Here is a 19127-nt window from a genome sequence, read left to right on the forward strand (position 1 = left end):
TTTTTCTCGTCTGAAAAAAAAAACGCAAAAAACGTTTTTTTTTTTTGCAATATTGCACTGTTTTTTTTTTCAGGCCTTCACACCTGCAGTCCTGATGTCCCCCCACCGTTGTCTTGCCTTGGCGCCGTCGGGGCGACGTCGGCGGTGGCGGCGGTGCCATTCCCCTGCGGTCACGGTGGCCAACAACCTCGTCGGGGCGGCACAGAGCCACCTCTTCATGTCTTTATCCCACTATGGGACACAGCGACGCCAACCAGGGGATTATCCCTTTTTTGCCTTGACAAGGAGCGCCGACCCGCCACCTTGTGGGAGGTGTCCGAGGGCGGAACAAAGCCCCTTCCCCGAACTGAGTAATGAACACCACTAACCCCGCTCGTGAAATGCCCGGCCAGCTGCTTTGACCTTCCTGGACACGCCGCAGCGGGATATCTCAGCCGACGACCCTGGTACCGAAATCAGTATCCCTCCCACAACACTCTCTTTCATTTCACTCCTACACACTGCCTGCTGTCCTTTATTTTTCAGCCACAAAGCGCACAAAATTTTTTGTACAAATAAAATGTAAATAAAGGGTCCTTATTTCCATTTTTATTCTTGGTTCCTGGAATCCTGGAAATGAAGCCGCCAACCTCATAGCCCGAGGTTCCTTAAACAGAGGAGTTTAGAGCACCAAGCGTGCTCTAAACCCCTCTCGTTGTTAAAAAGTTTTTGACCATGATGACGATCATTTCGTTTCGAGCGAAAAATTGTACCTTCAAATCCACTTTTGCTGAGGTGAAAGTCGGATGGCGACCCATGCGCGCGCATGAATTCGATCACAAACGGAAGACCCTAAGCAGAGCGAATGTCCATCTCTAACGACACCGCTGGCCTGTCATGCTTTTTTTCCCTTATAAAAATTTCTATAGACAGTCCATAGACTGTCTATAGACTTTAGTCTATGAAGTCTATAGACTGTCTATAGACAAATCCTTTAGACTGGTCTATAGACAGTCTATAGATTTATGGCCATACACTTTTAGTAGACTTTTGTCTATAGACAGTCTATAGACAAATGTCTACTGAAAGTCTATGGGTCTATAGGAAGTCTATAGAAATAGGTCTATAGACAGTCTATAGACGATCTATAGACTTATGGTCATACATTTCCTGTAGAGGTGTCTATAGACCGTCTATAGACACTTGTCTATAGACGGACTATAGACGACCTATAGACTTATGGCCATATACTTCCTGTAGATTACCGTCTATAGACAGTCTACAGACAAAAGTCTACTGGTCCAGTAGACATATGTCTATAGACTGTCTATAGACATTCCATAGGTGTGTGGCCTGGCAGTGCTATAGACCTTTGTCTATAGACAGTCTATAGACCTCTGTCTACTAAACTGTTAGTAGACCATTATCTATAGACTGCATATAGACTGTCTACAATCATTGAAAAAGGTCACCAGACAGAGTTCACACATGAAACAATCAACGTACTTACAAATTTAGTTTATTTCCAAGCTATCCAGGCTGGGAATATGCAATACATGCACCATAAGAATGCACCACAGTTACATAAAAGTTGTAAGTAACAGTCCGGCTAGTTTCCTCAGAAGCATTCTTGTGGCGTGTTGTCTGCAGTAAATCGTCCGGGCACGTTTACCTGTACAGCACAAAGGAAAAAATAATATAAGAGGAACTGAAAAAAAAAATTCCCATTCCATCTCTACACATGTGCTTTACAATGCAAGGCATATCCTGGCTATGCCATTCTAGAAAGGCAATCTTGGATCTTTTGGTTTGGTTTTATGGGGTTCAAAAACCCAAGGCGACACAGGCTACGAGACGCTGAAGTGAAAGGCTGGGGAATAATTTCGGCCACCTGTGCAGAGTACACAGGCCTTTAGCATTTTGCCTCTATTAAAATGCGACCGCCTAGGCCGGAATCGAACCTGCATCTTTCAGGTCGCCATACGAACATGATAGCCACTGAGCTATCACGCCGGCTCAGTCACATCAGTAAATACACGAAAGATTATATGCGTCCTCGTAAAACATTGTAACAAAGAACCCTAATCCCTGGAGCACTCTACTCTGAACCCAGTACTGATACTGATTTCTGTATGGCAATACTGTTACAGCCAATACTGACCTCTTTATGGCAATCCTTTTACTTTATTTGTAACAGAAGACTTCGAACAATTGTGCCACATATCTGCATTGACTCGCAAGGAGCTGTAAAGAATGCCACCTCCATAAAATACAGATTCAGTGCACCTCACACAGGGATCCGAAAAGGAGAATATTGCAGCATTTATTCTTATAACCGCTATAGAAGAAGCGCTTCAAAATACCCTGCGTGAAGCCTGGTACACCCGGCCAAATTTTTAACTGGCTCGGGTGTTGCATCGCTAAATGCACCTGGTAAAAAAGGTGTCTTTCGGCTACACTGCTGGCATATTCATGTTGTAATTTAACGAGTGAAATGTCATTTCGTGCTTCCTTTTTGTTCATATAATGTTTGAGTGCAGTACTTGCTTGTTTAGATCAACGTTATCAGAAACATTCGTCTGCCACTACGAACAGCTGAAACAAGCGGCATACGCAGAAATGGATCTGGTCCATATGGCCTCATTCTCTGGGTAAAGTACCACTCCTTTCATGGCGGACAAGTCGTTTAGCCAGAGTAGTGCAAATGCGCCACCAGAACCATTGCTTCGTATTCCGCTTGTTTCAGCTCTTCGTATAGCGGCAGACGATGAATATTTCTGATAACTTTGATCTAAACATGCACGTACTCCACTCAAACATTATATTAACAAAAAGAAACTATGAAATGCCATCTCACGCGTCAAATTACAACATGAATATGCCAGCAGTGTAGCCAAAAGGCACCTTTTTACAAGGTGCATTTAGCGATGCAACACCTGAGCCAGTTAAAGATTTGGCCGAGTGTACGTAAGCTGATACTCAAACGGGCACAAGCTATACAAAACTAGCAGGCAGAAGCAACCAGTTCACCACAGATTTTCGCCTATAACTTGAAGCACTAAGACGGAACAGCATAAGCGGGTTGCAGCGCAGAAACAAGCGGGTTGCAGCGCTTCCATGCCGCGCTCATTATTCAGAATACCAATACAGCACACAGAGGCTGCAGCTGCGCCGTTTCAAAAGCAGTCGCGAGGTTGAGACAGCAAATTACTGTCACGATAAATTACCGTCTGAAATTCACTTAGTTTTTCCTTCAAGTGCGGCTTCAACAGCGCAGTAAAGAGGTGTGTTTATTGCATGGCGGTAGCCTAACTCAACGCTGGTAGAAAAATCAGCGAAAGCATTGAACGTGCTCAAAGTAGGAAGTATTTCAATGAAATAATTACAGGCGCAGCTATAACACGAGAGCTTAATTTAATTTTAGGCGCAAATAAGCGGCGAGTCACATCGGCACTTTCGTAACGTAGAAGTCTTAAATCAGAAACACATACTTTGCCTCTAGCGCAAATGGTATTCGAGAAATCTGTGCACGTGTGAGCGGGAGTCATGAACGAACCACTCGGAGCGAAATGTAAGCCACCTCTTGTCGAGCCGACCTTTACCCAGCTTTCAAAATGAAGTGCCCGCAAGCCAGCGGCGGCGGCCAACGGCTCTGATGACAGACACGGACGAATCCATACGTGTGCAACGAAGGGGAGATGGGATGGAGCTCGTGGGTTCTTCGCGGTGTTTGAGCACGCCGTCCATTCGCGCCGGTAACGAATTTTATTCACCCATCACACTACAAGCATTCCTCCAGCGCCGCTTGACTACAACTTTGACAAACGTCTCGCGCTCCAGTCTATAGCGTTACAAGACAACTTTGCTGAAACGTCGGCGTCCACGACGCGCACCGAGCGAGCGTCCATACGTAGCAAGCAATGCACACCTCCAAAAGAACAGCACTCCATGGTCCAGACAGGCGATAACACAAAGATAAGAAAATAAATGTAATCCACCACTGAACGAGACTGTATGTAAGTACGTTTTCGGAGGTGCAAAGTAAATAGAGCTCACACGGCGCTAACTAACACACAATTCCATTTCGGCCGTCATTCACAGGCTAAACGACATTTCTGGCCGCGCATCTACCTTGAAACACGAAAAATCTAGTAGACAGCTCGCGAGGAGCGGCTTATCATCAAGGACATCGCACAGACTGCCTTTCCGCGCGTTAGTAAAGACAGCGGCACAGAGATAAGCGGCATTAGTCGAGAGCCCGATGGCTTCCGCCTTAGAAACGAAGATAGGACGTTTGTAACTGCGCACGTAATCTGTTCTGCACACACAGCTCTGCTTAGAGTGGTTTAGGAGACCAAATGAATAAAATATAAACGTGTAGACTTACCGTAAGGGGACGATGAAGCTGGATTTTGAAGAAAACGTAAGCCGCGAAAAACACGCCACCGCCATTCATAGAGTTTCTTACTATTACCTAGAGGGAAAGCTGGCAAGCCGTCTATGGGAGTTTGCATGGAGACCCCACGTGACCACCTCAGCCACCATGGGCGCTCAAAGCATCATGGGGCGGTGAGCTACTTGTTGCGGAACTGTAACTTTTGGCCAAAAATTAATAAAAAAATAAAGCTGTTTGATAGCTACAAACGTCCTAACATTCAATATCTTGTCTAATGATTGCAACAAACGAGCAGAAAAGCATTTAAGTGCAAAGTTTGCCTAAAATAAGACATGACTAGCTTTCCTATTGGCCAAGTGATGTACACTAAAAAAACTAATATTTCGTAATTAACAGGCGCACTTTTAAAAGGAAATATGTTTTCAAAAAAAATGTTGTTGTTTAGATACTTTAAGAGGTTTTTTAATGGCATTTCGGAAGAGTAAAACCTTTTATTGGCGTCGTGTGTCGTCGCGTCTTCACTACTATGGCTTTTGCACACTGCGTTCGCGCGAAAGTCGTCTGCGCACACACGAACTACGTTTTCGGAATGAAACGCCTTAGTACTGCCACTCTGTGTTCCCGAAAAACTACGACTGTGCCGCAACAAGTAGCTCACCGCCCCATGATGCTTTGAGCGTCCATGTTGGCTGAAGTGCAGCGCCGCCAGCTTTCCCTCTAGGTAGTAGTAAGAAACTCTATGCCGCCATTGATGCAGCCACGCACAGGGTTGTTTGCAGCCCGAATGATTTTCCGCCGTCTCGCGGTAAAATGGGTAAAACGTGAAACAGAAACCCATTTCACGGTCGTATCTTTATCGCTCGCACTCTTGCCGTGTGCAGCTTGATCTGATATCCAAAACCACAGAAGGCAATCGGTTTATAAGCTTAAATTCTTCGCTTACCCCCTAAAAATTTTATTGTTTTCGTGAAAACACAACCGAAATCTAACTTCTTGTCGGTATACGCGCCGCATCTCCCACCGAATAGTATGTGGTACAATTCTCAAATAATAATTATAAGGTTACATAGCATAACGTCTTTTTTGCGTGTGTTCGTGTTTAGAAAACTGATATGCGCCACATCAGCGTGTCATCGGCTCCGAAGCAACAGGTGCAAGGGTAGGAACGAAAAAATACTGGCTTTGTGATTGTTGCGTCGCAGCACTTATTCACGTGAATACAAACTGCAAAGGTAGAAATGGCAGATGTTAATCGCAGAAAGGACCAGGCTCTTTGAGATTAATCTAAGATGTTTCTAAGGCATGGGCGCTTCCTTGAATTCTCACACCCGTATTTCCCCCTTTATTTTCAGGACGTTCTAAAGAGAAATCTAGATCCGTTGATAAAATGTTTCTGATTTCAGCACGTTGGAAAGTAACGATTGAAAGATGGAATGGAATTTTGTCGAGCGATTCCTTTAAGGGACAGCGTATTCGTTCGATGTAGTACAGTTTGCGGGTGCCCTTACTTCAAGAACGGCTGCTTTTCCTCGGCTTACTTGTTAGCATTAAATATTTAATTGTATTGACAATATACGTCACGGTATAACGAAAAGGAGCTTGTCAAGGCTCCTGAAAACAATATACAGGAGGGTGTTGTAATGCCTTACGCAATACATTTTAATTTCCGTAATAGCGAAGGAGGTGGGGGAATCCCGACATAGTTGCGGTCACTAGATGCAGGTCCCCTCAACATACAGTGCAAAAAGAAATTGACATTGTTCTGGACTTAGTCGAAGGTCAGTGTATCGAACATTGTTAGATAAAATTACGATTGTTATAGACTGGTCTATAGGCAGTAGACTATCTATAGTGTACAGTCTATAGACGAAAGCAAATTGAGGTAGTTGTAGACTGTAGTCTGTAGAGAGTCTATAGACCGTCTATAGACGAAAGGAAATTGAAGCAGCTATAGACCGTAGTCTATAGAGAGTCTATAGACCGTCTATAGACAAAAGGAAATTGAACCAGCTATAGACCGTAGTCTATAGAGAGTCTATAGACCGTCTATAGACGAAAGTAAATTGTGACAGCTATAGACCTTAGTCTATAGACCGTCTATAGACGAAAGAAATTGAAGCAGTTATAGACTTAAGTCTATAGACAGTCTATAGACAAAAGGAAATTGAGGCAGCTATAGACCTTAGTCTATAGCGAGTCTATAGACCGTCTATAGACGAAAGGAAATTGAAGCAGTTATAGACATTAGTCTATAGACAGTCTATAGACAAAAGGAAATTGAGGCAGCTATAGACCCTAGGCTATAGCGAGTCTATAGACCGTCTATAGACAAAAGGAAATAGAGGTAGTTATAGACTTCAGTCTATAGAGAGTCTATAGACCGTCTATAGACGAAAGGAAATTGAGCCAGCTATAGACTTTAGTCTATAAAGTGTCTATAGACAGTCTATAGACGAAAGGAAATTGAGGCAGCTATAGACCTTAGTCTATAGAGAGTCTATAGAGAGTCTATAGACGAAATGAAATTCAGGCAGCTATAGACCTTAGTCTATAGAGGGTCTATAGACAGTCTATAGACTAAAGGAAATTGAGGCGGCTATAGACCTTAGTCTATAGAGGGTCTATAGACAGTCTATAGACGAAAGGAAATTGAGGCGGCTATAGACCTTAGTCTACAGAGAGTCTATAGACCGTCTATAGACAAAAGGAAATTGAAGCAGCTATAGACTTTAGTCCATAGATTTTCTATAGACTGTCTATAGACAAAAGGAAAAGTCTATAGGATGGCTATAGAGTCTATAAAAAGTCTATAGAAAGTCTATAGACCATTTTTATAAGGGTTGCGCTGTGCACAATGGAATATAACGATCTAGGAAGCCATTCAACGCAAATGCCTTTACAAAGAGTCATCAATAACCTCCAATGCTAACATCAGGCACAACCAGCACACTGTTGAGAGTCGACAAGCTATCGCAGCTTCGTTGCTAGCTGAAGCTCCAAACATGTCTCAGCGAGCTTGACTCAACAACCTCATGCAATCATTTTTCGCGTCATGTGCACTGCAGCACCGACATTAAAGCACGCTAGAAAGAGAACAGCTGCAGTTGACCCACATGCGAATGCACAGCTGCACGTAATCCCACATTCCAACACGGCAACGATATCGCCCAGATCATAGACGGTGCTGCGTATGCGAGATGGCAGCGCCCCAGTCGGAGTCTCATTCCATGCTAAAATCGAAAGTAACGGCAAAATTAAAACGGAATGAGAAATAGCCTGCACCTGCGTAGCATCAACAGACTTAAACCAATAAAAGATAAAAGAACAGGGCCCATGTGGCCAAAACTCGAATTTGGTGCAGAAACCCAGTGAGAAAAATAAAGTAGGGCACGGTAGCATTGTAACCGAAGGGCTCAACGAGCACAGAGGGATGATGAATCCTCGGTGAGCTTCTTTTATTGACGAATATCAATCAGGGTGCCAAGCACGAGAAAAAAGAAAAAAAGATGACATGATAATTTACATAAATACAAAAAAAGTGGCTTGATTATTCACAAACTAAAGGAAAAGAAAAAGAAAGTAGAGCAGAGAAAGATTTTTTTTCTTTATTGCATTTTCACAAAAGGTACAAAGAAGTAAAACTTGTCAGCAACACTTTCACTGACACGGCAGGTTAAAATTTTTGCAGTACAACCAAGTCATCCCACACATTTATTCAAGTTGGCTGATCAGGTAGTGCCTGATACACTTCCCTCAGACGTATGACACCTTCAATGAAATGCTCGCGTGGAGATCTCACAACTACTTCTGCATTGTTGAATTGCGTCCTTGTTTTCTATGAACTATGGAGGCCAAGGAGCATAATAGTGTCATAAGGGATGTCCTGTTTTCCTACCTGTAAGAACCCTGATGCCATGCGGGTGTAGCGGTAAATCTTTCTTTAATGTTCTTTGAAGCACATCCCAGAAAAAAACCGCATCCCAACAATCTAAAAACACGTGATCTACTATTTCAGGTTTTTTACATAGAAAACAATCTGTTGACCGAGGGAACTATGTCGGTCAAAACATGGATGCATGGTAGAGCAGAGAAAGATGCAAGATGGCAGCGCCCGCAGCTTCGCAGGGGGGGGGCGCTGCGGACGCCAGTGAAATGCGCCCTCTCCGGCCGACTCCGCATTTTTGACCGGGCAAACCGATCACCCCTCCCATTGAGTAGCTGCGCGAGCAGCGTGCTTTCTCCTGAAAAAAAAGCTAGTTCTGCGCGTACATTGCACGTGTTGGCCAGCCTGCAAATCTCTTTGTGCAGTGGAGAGTTTTGTTGGCTTTTTCCCCTCGTGCTTGAACGCTGACGAGCTTCAGAGGATTAGTAAAATGTACAGGGGCGCGAGAAAGAAACGCGAACAGCACGGCGCCCACGCGCTGCGTAGTGGGAATTTACCTTTAATGCGTTTTTATCTCTGTAGTAACAAAAAGACGCTAGAGTGGTACATTATTGTATCACGGATGTCTCTGGCGTATTTGTGTTGCGAGCCAAGTATAAGCGTGACGAAAATAAACTCCAACAGCGGAGCGCCTAGGCACCGCGCTATTCGCATTTCTTTCTGTCGCAGCAGTACGCTCTGAGATGTAGGTTGAAAGAAATAGTGGACAGTTAATTATTTTTTTCGCTGCGCAAACTTGAAAAAAAGAACTGCTAGTGGATCAGGCCCACTCCGTGAAGCAGATTGTTGAAGAAAAAGCCGGTACCGTAACGCCGAAATGTGTATCGCAAGTAAATGACGAGATCATTTAAGACATGCAATTCGAGGTAAATACCTTTTTTTTTTTTGGCGCAGCCTTCTTCGTAAGATACTTTCACTTCTGTGTTTGTTCCATAAATATGTTCCCACCCGTCCTTCGTTGTTACCTCTGGCATCACCTTTCCGCTCTTCACAACGCTTACACAATCAACTCAGCTTCAACCGGCTTTATGGGAAGACCCTGTCGTTTAATTCCTCTGCATTACCTAGAGCAATAAAACTCTGGAATGATCTTCCTGACAACATAATCTCTTTCATTGATCCTGGTGAGTTTAAAAAACATCTATGTATACATTTATTGCCATAGTGATGTTCGAAATGTACAACAGTTTCATTTGTTCTTAACGTTGTTTTCCCATTTACCACGTCTGTTACCCCTGGTTGCTTTTTTTTTTTCTCATGTTCGTGTTTCGCTTTTTTCCCCCCCTCTATTTTCGTGTCTGATGTTATTTTCTCCGTTTTGTATAAATTTCGTGTTCCTGTCTTGTATTTGACTTGTACCGCGTTCTTGTACCGATATTACGGTTTTTTCCATCTGTATATACCTTTTTTTCGATTTGCCCCCCTCACCCAATGCTCTTCGGGGCCTGTGAGGTACTAATAAATAAATAAATAAATACCTAATTTCGTTGAGTGGCTGAGCAGCTCGCTGCATGCAGGTTTGTTGGCCAAATAATAAGGATTTTGTTACGTGTATCGCTGAATAATAATGGAAATAATTTTTATTTTAACTTAATATAAAGTGGCCTTAAGGCGACACGCGAGGCTGAAGAGAAAAACGAAAACACGCACGAAATGCGCCTACCAGCTGCTTGCTATATACGTCTAAGAGAAAAAAAAATGCTCTAGTTTGGTCAATCGCTGCAACGGAGATAAGCAGTTGGCATATTTATTTTAATGCCGATTACAGTGCACTCTCATCCCCAAAACAATTAATTTGCATACCCATTGCTCATATGCAAACGCTCATTCGTATGCAAGCAAACATTTTGATTATTTTTATTTTTAGAAATTTTTTACATGAAAAGCAACTTCGAAAATTGAGCCAGGCGTTACAAGTCGAAACATTGAGGCGATCACTGACCTTGCCTCACACGCGTCTGCATAACGCCGCTAGCTGTTGTTGTCAGCCTCCAAAATAAGAAATGGCAAAAAAAAATTAGTTTCCTTAGAGCGAGCTTTACTAAACACTGCATACTTAGTGAATTACAGCAAAAACTGCGCAGAAATAATATTACGCGTGCAACATACAAAACATCTTTAGCAACAGAAAAAGCTTACTGCACCCTGCCCACAGCAGTTATCCAGGCCTGCCGTTTCTCGTTCTCATCCATTTCATACCCTACAATTCCGGTCAAAAACATTTTTGGATAGAAAAATATACGACCGCATTTTGTTTTTCCTATACTGGAAGATTTCATTGTAGCAATCTCCCATCGATAGGCTTGCATTTTTTTTCCCCGTATTAACGTTTTTCCTATCGTCAACTGCTCGATACGAGCGATGACAAATTTTTAAGATTTAGCTACATATAGAAACGGTGGACCATTACCTTCAATATTTCCATTACTGTACCTTACAATTTTAAAATATTAATTTTTTTGTCCCCAAGAATGCAGGACATGTCCAGGAAATCTGTAGAATTCCATGGGCATTCCTTGGCCGTTGATGTTCAGAGAACTATTGTGACAGCCCCTGAGACAAGTTTCTCCACTCTTTGAACGTCGCGGAATTCCAGCCATGACTCACAGGGAGCGGCAACAATACTTTTGTGCGCCCGCGAGCATATGCAAGATAAAAGAATGTTTGCTGCCCCCGCATCTGCTATCGGGGCTGGAAGCACCTGAGCTGGGGCAGCCGAGATAAAGGATAGCAGGCAGTGTGTAGAAGTAAAAGGAAAGATGTGAGGGGATAGTAGAAGGGACAGGGGAAAGAGGGGGAGAGGGTCCAGCTGTCTTCCTTGCAAGCCTCGGTCGGCCTTCAACAGACGAGCATAGGCGAAGGTGGTGCCCTCCAGAAACTGCTGCGAACAACCCCACTTCCCTCAAATCCCTGCAAGCGCCAAACTGACCAAGGACGCACCGTAACTAATCTCTTCGTCCCCCTCACTCTTGACGAGGCCGTGCTTGGAGCCTTTCTTTGACATCCACGCGCCCCGTACCCGCCCAGCATATGTCCCTGTTTCTATGCCACCCCTGCTCAAGCCCCGCTCGGGCTCCTGCTCCTCAGGCACCTTTTTTTTTTGCCCTCTTTTGCTACCTCTACCCCATCCCTTTGCTGTTCTTCTGCTTGAGAGGGTGTTTTTTGTGTTCATGCCTTGCGCCCAGCTCTTTCTCCTTTTCAGCATATTCACTCTTTCCCTCCTTCCTTCCTCCTTTTCTTCCTGAATACTGCTGTCACCATAAAAAAAGGTGACGTAGAGGGTGAAGGAGAGCGAGAGTGAAGGGAGGAAGAGGGAACACTTAAGAAGGCATGTCCTGCCCGCCTCGGGTACGGCAGACTCGTTGAGCGCTCGGCACTGAGCGGACGCAGAAAGCATCGCTATGAAAAGTTACGTCCACACGCTGGTCGGATTCTCCGGCCGACTAGATCGGAAACCCTTGAAGTTCGTCGCCCCGATACCCTTAGATCAAGTATGCAGTGCCTGTGGGCTGATTCCCAAGACGCTGTCAATGCTACCCTGCATGCACGTGTTGTGCGGGTCGTGCTACGACCAGTGCGCAGACGTTGCCCGTAGTATCATGTGCCCTCTGGACGGACGCTGGATCCTGGAAATCGACGTCGACTGGGAGGAATCCTCCTTCGATGATATCGCCGAAAGAGAGGTAAGCGAGGATGGCACCGACCCTTGGTTTTAGTGTAGTGAACTAGATTTTAGAGCGCAGCTTTTCGCCGCCCGTTTCTGCGTGTCGCGGCGTCGCCGTCACCGTTGTCCGCTGTGATCAACAGTGGCCACCTTAGGCGCACTTTAAGCTGCGAAACCAATGGAGCGGGAGCTTAGAAAGCAGAGGGATAATAATTGCTAAATTGGTTTTTGAACAAAGCAAACGGCGCAGTATCTGTCTCGCATATCTCGGTGGACACCTGAACAACGCCGTAGGGGAAGGGAGGAAGGTGGGAGTGAAAGAAGAAAGGACGGCGCATAAGTGCCCTCTTGGAACAACGGACACCTCAATCGTGCTTTAAGCTAGGTGGCGGTAGTGATATAAAGGAATCGTTAGTAGAGTTTTTCTTGAAGAAAGATTATGTGTGAGAAATAACGTTTTTATTTTATATACATGTCTTGCTCCAATTCTTGGCCTCATTCTATCGAAAAGCTGAAATAGCTGATGAGCTGCGCTCAAATTTCGCATAAGGAAGTAACGTAATCGACGGCAATTTTCTTGTGAGAGTTTTTCATTCGACGATTAATACAATTTACCGCCAGGTAAAGAGCAATGCTGGGGGCCCCAATAAGTCATCCAGGAAAACAGGAAAAGGCTGCGAGTATGATGATGATAATAACGATGATTCTATTATAGTCGCCTTGTAGTGGGCAGGCAACGTTTTGGCGTCCCGAAGTGGTAAGAGAAGGAAAAGTGAAAAGGGAGAAAAGAAGACGCACAGAAATAAAAGCAATTGAGAAAGTGGCCCATCCGTGTACGCACGCACATAAACGCACGCACACACACGAACCGAGCCGACCACTCGGTCAGTGTTCTGTAAGGGTGAAACCTCCTTGGTCTACTGATGATGATGATAATGTGTGTGTGGCTTTTCTCTTTGTATGGGGTGGGTGCAGGACTGCGCCCGAGCCTGGGAAAATTAAAAAAATAAAGGAGGCAAAAAAATTGGCTGGGGCTTAGCTCGGTTAATCCCGGATATCAGAAGCGAAAAGCCTCGGCGATGGCATGGCTAAACCGGCAGAACCGCGGCGGCATGCGCCTCTCCTGTGACGTCACGCGGTTGTTGCAGAGTCACGGCAGCGGCGGCTCCGACCACCTGCGCCTCTCCTGTGACGTCACGCAGTTCGCGCAAGCGCACCTGTGGCTTTTTCTCACGACGGGGCCCATGCTCGCCTCGGTGTTGACTGGCCTAGTGAAGCTTTTCGCTTCAAAACGGTGTATTCCGAGAAAGAGTGATTGTATACACACGACGTCGTGTTCGCCGACCGGAGGTTTGTACACGCACGTCGTGGGTCGCTTGCACCGTCTAGCGACGAAAATTGGCGTTCGCTCTCGCCGCACGTAGTAGCGTGCTGCGTTTCTTTTTTTTTCTCTCCCCCATCCATGCTCGACGGCCTCGACCAGTTCGCCCATGGCTTAGCCTGGATGATAGGCATTTCGTCGTTGCCGTGATGGAGATCTGCTTAGGGGAGAAGTATGACAGCTTTGCGAACTTCGCGAAACAAGCGTTCAGGATTTTCCGAGTCAGAACGAATACACTGTTCGCGACTAAATACAGCGTTGAGAACGAGCACTTTTTTAAGTCCGGAAATTTCTAACTTGAGTGGTTTTCACGAGTGCAAGACGTCAGAGTTAAAGTTATAACGTTGTTTGAGCCATTCCCCTTCCCTCACCGCCACCTCCCGTCTTTAGGTTCCTTCGAGGAGCGCCTTAGCCGTCGTACACCGCTAGATACCGCGCGGCATTCGGCAGCGCTTTTTGGCAAGCGACCTAGCTATATGTGCCGGTTGGCCGGCCCCCGTGCTGCAGACCTTCGTGCACCTTCTGCTTTTCTAAGCAAGTGGTTTTCCCCCTCGCCACCTTCGTTATAGTGCGCCTGTCCCGCAGCGGAGCTTCGAACCCCTTGCCAACGGCTGCAGCCGCCCTCGGCGTCCCTTTCCGTAGTCCAGCCTGCCATCGACGCGCATCGCCTTTGGGAGCTGCCGCTACACATCTGTAGCGGCAGCATAAGTGCGCGCTTGCTTTCTTTCTGTTTCGTATTTCGCCCATCATTGAAACTTCTAAAACGAAGCAGCGCTCGCGCGCGGGGTGCGGGCGCTCGCGGTCGCGCCCGAGGCGCCTGCGTCTAGGCGGCCAAGAACGATTATTAGCGGCTTTGTTATTCTGGAACGCGCGTGTGTACAGGCGCGCGCGCACGCACGCACACAGACACATTTTGCTCCGGAAGCAGCAAGGCTGTAGCAGCATTGGAAACATTGGACTGACAATTTTGTAAAAGAGACTGACGTAAACAAACAAGTTCAAACGAGCTGTGTAGAAGCGGACGAGTTTTCACCACTCCCTCCGCCTTTCCTCTCGGGGCCGCAGTTAGGAAAAAGAAAAGTAAAAAAAAAACACAAATGCGAGCTAAAGGACTTTACGTAATTGCAGTGTGTGGAGTGTCATTTACAGGCTGGCACGGAGCGGTGGGACCGTGGCCCCCGCGATAGAGCAAAGAGCAGCGGCGCGCCGCCGGAGCCGATCACGGAGAATCCACGGCCGGACTCGAGGGGGGCGCGCGCGCCCCTCGAGACCGGCCGTGGGAAAAACAAAGTTGATATTGGTTTTTCTCGTCAGATGGCGCAAGCGTATCACGTCGTGCGTGTACGAACTTCCGGTCGGCGAACACGACGTCGTGCGTATACAATCACTCGGCTGCTGACCCAAAAGACGCGGGTTCGATCCCGGCCGCGGCGGCTGAATTTCTTTCGAGGAGAAATTCTAGAGGCCCGTGTGCTGTGCGATGTCAGTGCACGTAAAAGAACCCCAGGTGGTCGAAATTTCCGGAGCCCTCCACTACGGCGTCTCTCATAGCCTTAGTTGCTTTGGGACGTTAAACTCCATAAATCCAATCCAATCCAATCACTCATTCCGAAAAGGATATGCGAGCTCCTGTTATCGTCGGACGAGTGTCCACCGCATGAGGAGACGAGTTTTCGCTGTGTAGACATAGCTTGCACGTGTCGTCACTTCCGCCCCCATTAAGCGCTTGCGGCCATGCTGCGGGGCCATTCGGCTTTCTCCGCCCTGCGGTGCCCGACCACTCCTCGGACGCTTTGGATTACTTTCTTATCTTTCGGGCGCGATGCCTGCCCCACAGAGGAGAGAACCATTCAGCGCAGGCTACTTCTCTGTATTTCTTCCATCGGCACGCGTGCGCTACGTACACAAAGTGAAAATTAGCGACGATATAGGGCCGTACCCGCCGCGACCGGGAGTCGACGCGACGATGGGCGTTGGTGTGTTCCCTGAAGTGACCCAGGGGGATATTATGTACTCTTTGCAGCTTTGTGAAATTGGAAGGGACGAAAGCCTTCTAATCAATGGAGGCACTCAACGAGTTCTACAGAAGCCTGTCTGCGATGCGCCTACGAGACGAAAAGCTCGGCCTCGGCACGCCGCTTTCTCTGCCGCCATTGCTCGCTGCGGTCGTGGCGATCCGAACCGGCTTGCCTTGAGCTGTAGTTAGGATGCAGCGACGCGGGTCTCAGTCTAGGTTTGTGTTGCCAGACAAATCGGATGGGGTCAATGAAAACAGCAACGTTCACTTCAGGGTGCAACCGTTGCTTCCCATGGTTTCGCTGACATTTAGTTGACGACACAAGCCTCTTACCTGCACAAAGTGTGCTCCGCAGACAAGGAGATTACAGTTATCGAGGTCCAAATTATCGCGCTTAATGCGAGCCAGCCACAGCTCGCGCAGATTCGTACTGAGTCGAAGATGGAGAGCTCGCACTTGCATGCCTACGATTATCTGATGAATGCAGACGAAGTTCGTGTTAATCGGCCTCTTGTTTCACCTGGAGATGTCGTTACGGTTAGAGCAGCAAAGGGTGGCGCAAAAAACCATACTGAATCTACAGATTTACGAGAACCAACACGATGCGCGCTACCATAGGCAGCGGTAAGCTAGAGGCGGGCTGACGGTGGTTCGGCAGCATGGCCGACTAGAAACCGACGTCCACCGGATGTGATGACGGTGCAAGCTATGTAGACGGCACCGTTGCGTTGATAGTTTTAAAGCCCCTGGAAATTTTTAAAGTAATGACAACCTTTGCAGAGCGCCGCCTCTCCCTCTCCTGCGCCCGTCGCCTCTTCCGATTGGTCGAGGGTTTCGCGCCCAAAAGTCGTTTTAACCCGCGCTTTTCGCGGCCGCAGACGCCATATCGTCCGCTCCAACCGCGCACCGTAGGTTCGGCAGGCGTCGTTGCGGACACTGCGCTATTGCTTGCTGTGAAGAACATCGGCTTTTGTTTTGCTCGGAACGTGTGTCAGTCACCTAACTTCAAGCCGTCTACCTGTGCGGCGTGACGGGCTGCTGCGCCTTCGGGTGCAGGAACCGTCACGACGGTGAAAAGCGGTTCTTCGCGATCCCATCATCGAAAACCGACGAGGGCCGGAGGAAGGTTTGGCTACACAGAATTGGCCGGGCGAATTTTAACGCAACGCCATCGACCAGACTTTGCGAAGTAAGGGACGTGCTTTCAATAGCTGCTGAGTTTTACTTTTTTCAAGCTACGCTGTGCAGTGGTTTGTTCGCGATCGAGCGTATGGCCGCAGTAAGCTCGACATAAGGGCGCTTGCGTTGAGCGCATCGTGATTGCACGCACGCAAGCGTGTAAGTGACGCGAGGCACACGTCTAACTGTAGAGTGAAGTTCCTTAAAGGGGCCCTGCACCATAATCTGAGTGCATTGTTTTGCTTCCTTGTTGTAATTGTTGAGTTATGGCGACGCTATTACCACCGGTTATAACACGCATATTTCTGTATTTAATATTTTAAGTTGCTCGAAAATCAAAATCATGGCACTGACGGCGTCGGCACACAGCGGTGGTCTTTTGCATTTTTGCAGCGGATATGACTTCAGCTGGCGTGCGATTATGATTGGATGAACAACTAATAACAAGCTAATTGTGTTCGTGAGCAAAAATATGTTATGTTTTGTTGTGTCCTTTTATATTAAATTGAAAAATCTAGCATTTCAAAGCTTGTTAGAAAAAAAAGCCCCACCAGAGGCGCTGGCTATCACTTTGCATCAAAGAACTTCGTGGCCTCCTGCTGCGCTGCTCTGCCCAAGCTCCGCCCACAACCGCACTTCGCCGCCGTGCAGCAGTGCCTGAGCGCTGCTTGGCTTGGTATAAAAATATCGCAAGGAAAGACAGGATGGCCTTGTTATCAGAAAGACTGCCAGCTATACTCGAGCAGCGACAAAGCATGCCTGCTTATGTTGCGAGCTTACGGCAACGGCACCGCTGGCGGGCGCTCCGGGCGACGAGCTCTGCTGCTGCCTGGCTGCCGTGGTCGTCGCTAGGCCTATAGCTTGCGTCGAAGCCGCTGCGGCCGGCGCTTCGGAAGGCGCCTGCGCTATAATAAAAGGCCTACTCTTCACACCGCTTTTCTGTCAACAGCATTATCTCGCAATAAAATAATAGCGTGGTCAATTTGCGCTACGCCCTCAGCAGCGGAGCTAGCGGGCGCCAGTCGAGCCGGACCCCGTCGGGTCAGAAGCAGCTGCGAGGCGGTTCTCGCAACAAATTCGCTCGTGCCACAGTTGTCCCTTTTACCAGCAACTCGGTATTGGCCAGTGACCCAGAAAAATGATATATTTCTCATTTTCCTATCCCAGGCTCTATTACTTACTACAAGAACACTCTTTAGCTCGTTTTTATGACGCCGGCAGACGGGATCCCGTCTGCCGGCGTCCAGGCTGGCCGGCCGGCAGGCTCGGCTTACTTCACGTTCGCACAAGAAAATACAAAAACAGCCATGCTACCTGAAAGGATGCTGTCTAGATTCGAGCAACGACCGCATGCCTGTACTAGAGTGGAGCTTTCGGCTCCTTCGCTCCGTCTCAGTCTAGCGCCCACGTGCTTGTAACCATGGAAACGACGCCGTCAGCGTCAGCGGAAACGTGTTACAGCGACCAGGAAACTTGAGAAGCTATCTTCCGGGACGTTGTGGTGACGTGCTCGTGCACGCTGTTTTGATTGGTCTCGCCGCGTGTCGTCATTGGGTGAGTGAAACGGCAAAGAGAAGACCGGGTAAATTTGAGTCGAGGGCAATTTTTTTTGCTTGTATTTTGAAAGTTCATTCCTTAATAACTCCCGTTCTAGTGCAGCGATTCCAGTAATTCTTTTTGATTCGGTATCTGCGTGTCATGAAGAAATCATCTAAAGCATGTGAAAAAAGCGTTGCTGGGCCCCTTTAAACTTGAGCGCATGCCGCAGTTAGACATAGATGAGTACTATAAGCGCAGATCAAACTGCGCTCTGAAATCGTAAAGCGCACGCGTTAGCAGTCGCGCGCGTGCGCACGTGCGTGCATGTATAATATAGATATAGATATATTTATATTACAGAAAAAGACAAAGAATTATCGCGCCGATATGCATCGTCAAGGCACCGTAGCACCGTTGGTGGAAACACCAGCTAGCGCGCGCTGGCTTGCGTTTACTCTCAAAATATGACCAGTAGCTGTGCGATAGTGCCCATCGTAAGTGGGTAGCGCGTTTCCTGTCGCATACTTTGTAACAGCACTTCCACGTTCTCGCTTCCCCTTGACGCCGAACTAATTCGGAGGAGGCTACGAATGCGACCAAATCTGTGATAACCTCTTTTATTAATGCTAAAACATTTGTTTTTTTTGTTAACGTTGCCCACAGTGACGCCTCCATTATCTCCATCTTTAAAAGCTTTGTATCCGCTTCTTTTTTTTTAATGAGATCAGTATAACAAAGGGCTTTGGCTTTGCCGATGTGCATTTAGTACTCGGGTTGTTTCCGCGCCTGAGCCGGGCAAGTCTACCTCGCGGGCCGGGCCGGGTTTGGGCCTATATCGAAAAAATCGGGCCGGGCTAGGGCGGGTAACGAAAAAGGTTCACGGGCTGGGGCGGGTAACGAAAACGGTTCACGGGCTCGGGACGCGTGAATAATTAAGGCCCGTGCAGTGCTCTAATAGCGACTATACGAATGTGGAAGATTATCGGACAGATGTGTTAAAAGCCAGGTAGGTTTTGCTTCTCACTAAAT

At 47.1% G+C, this 19127-nt stretch overlaps 2 pseudogenes; one reads left to right on the forward strand and one right to left on the reverse strand.

The window, feature by feature from the left end:
* The window catches only part of LOC149329164 (TNF receptor-associated factor 5-like), a 47436-nt pseudogene that overhangs the window by 24714 nt on the left and 3595 nt on the right, over positions 1-19127 (forward strand).
* On the reverse strand, positions 15469-18782 carry LOC149329165 (uncharacterized; annotated as a pseudogene).

Source organism: Amblyomma mixtum, chromosome 9, assembly GCF_055824585.1.
Source record: "Amblyomma mixtum isolate Tamu chromosome 9, ASM5582458v1, whole genome shotgun sequence".
In the NCBI taxonomy this organism is placed as follows: domain Eukaryota; kingdom Metazoa; phylum Arthropoda; class Arachnida; order Ixodida; family Ixodidae; genus Amblyomma; species Amblyomma mixtum.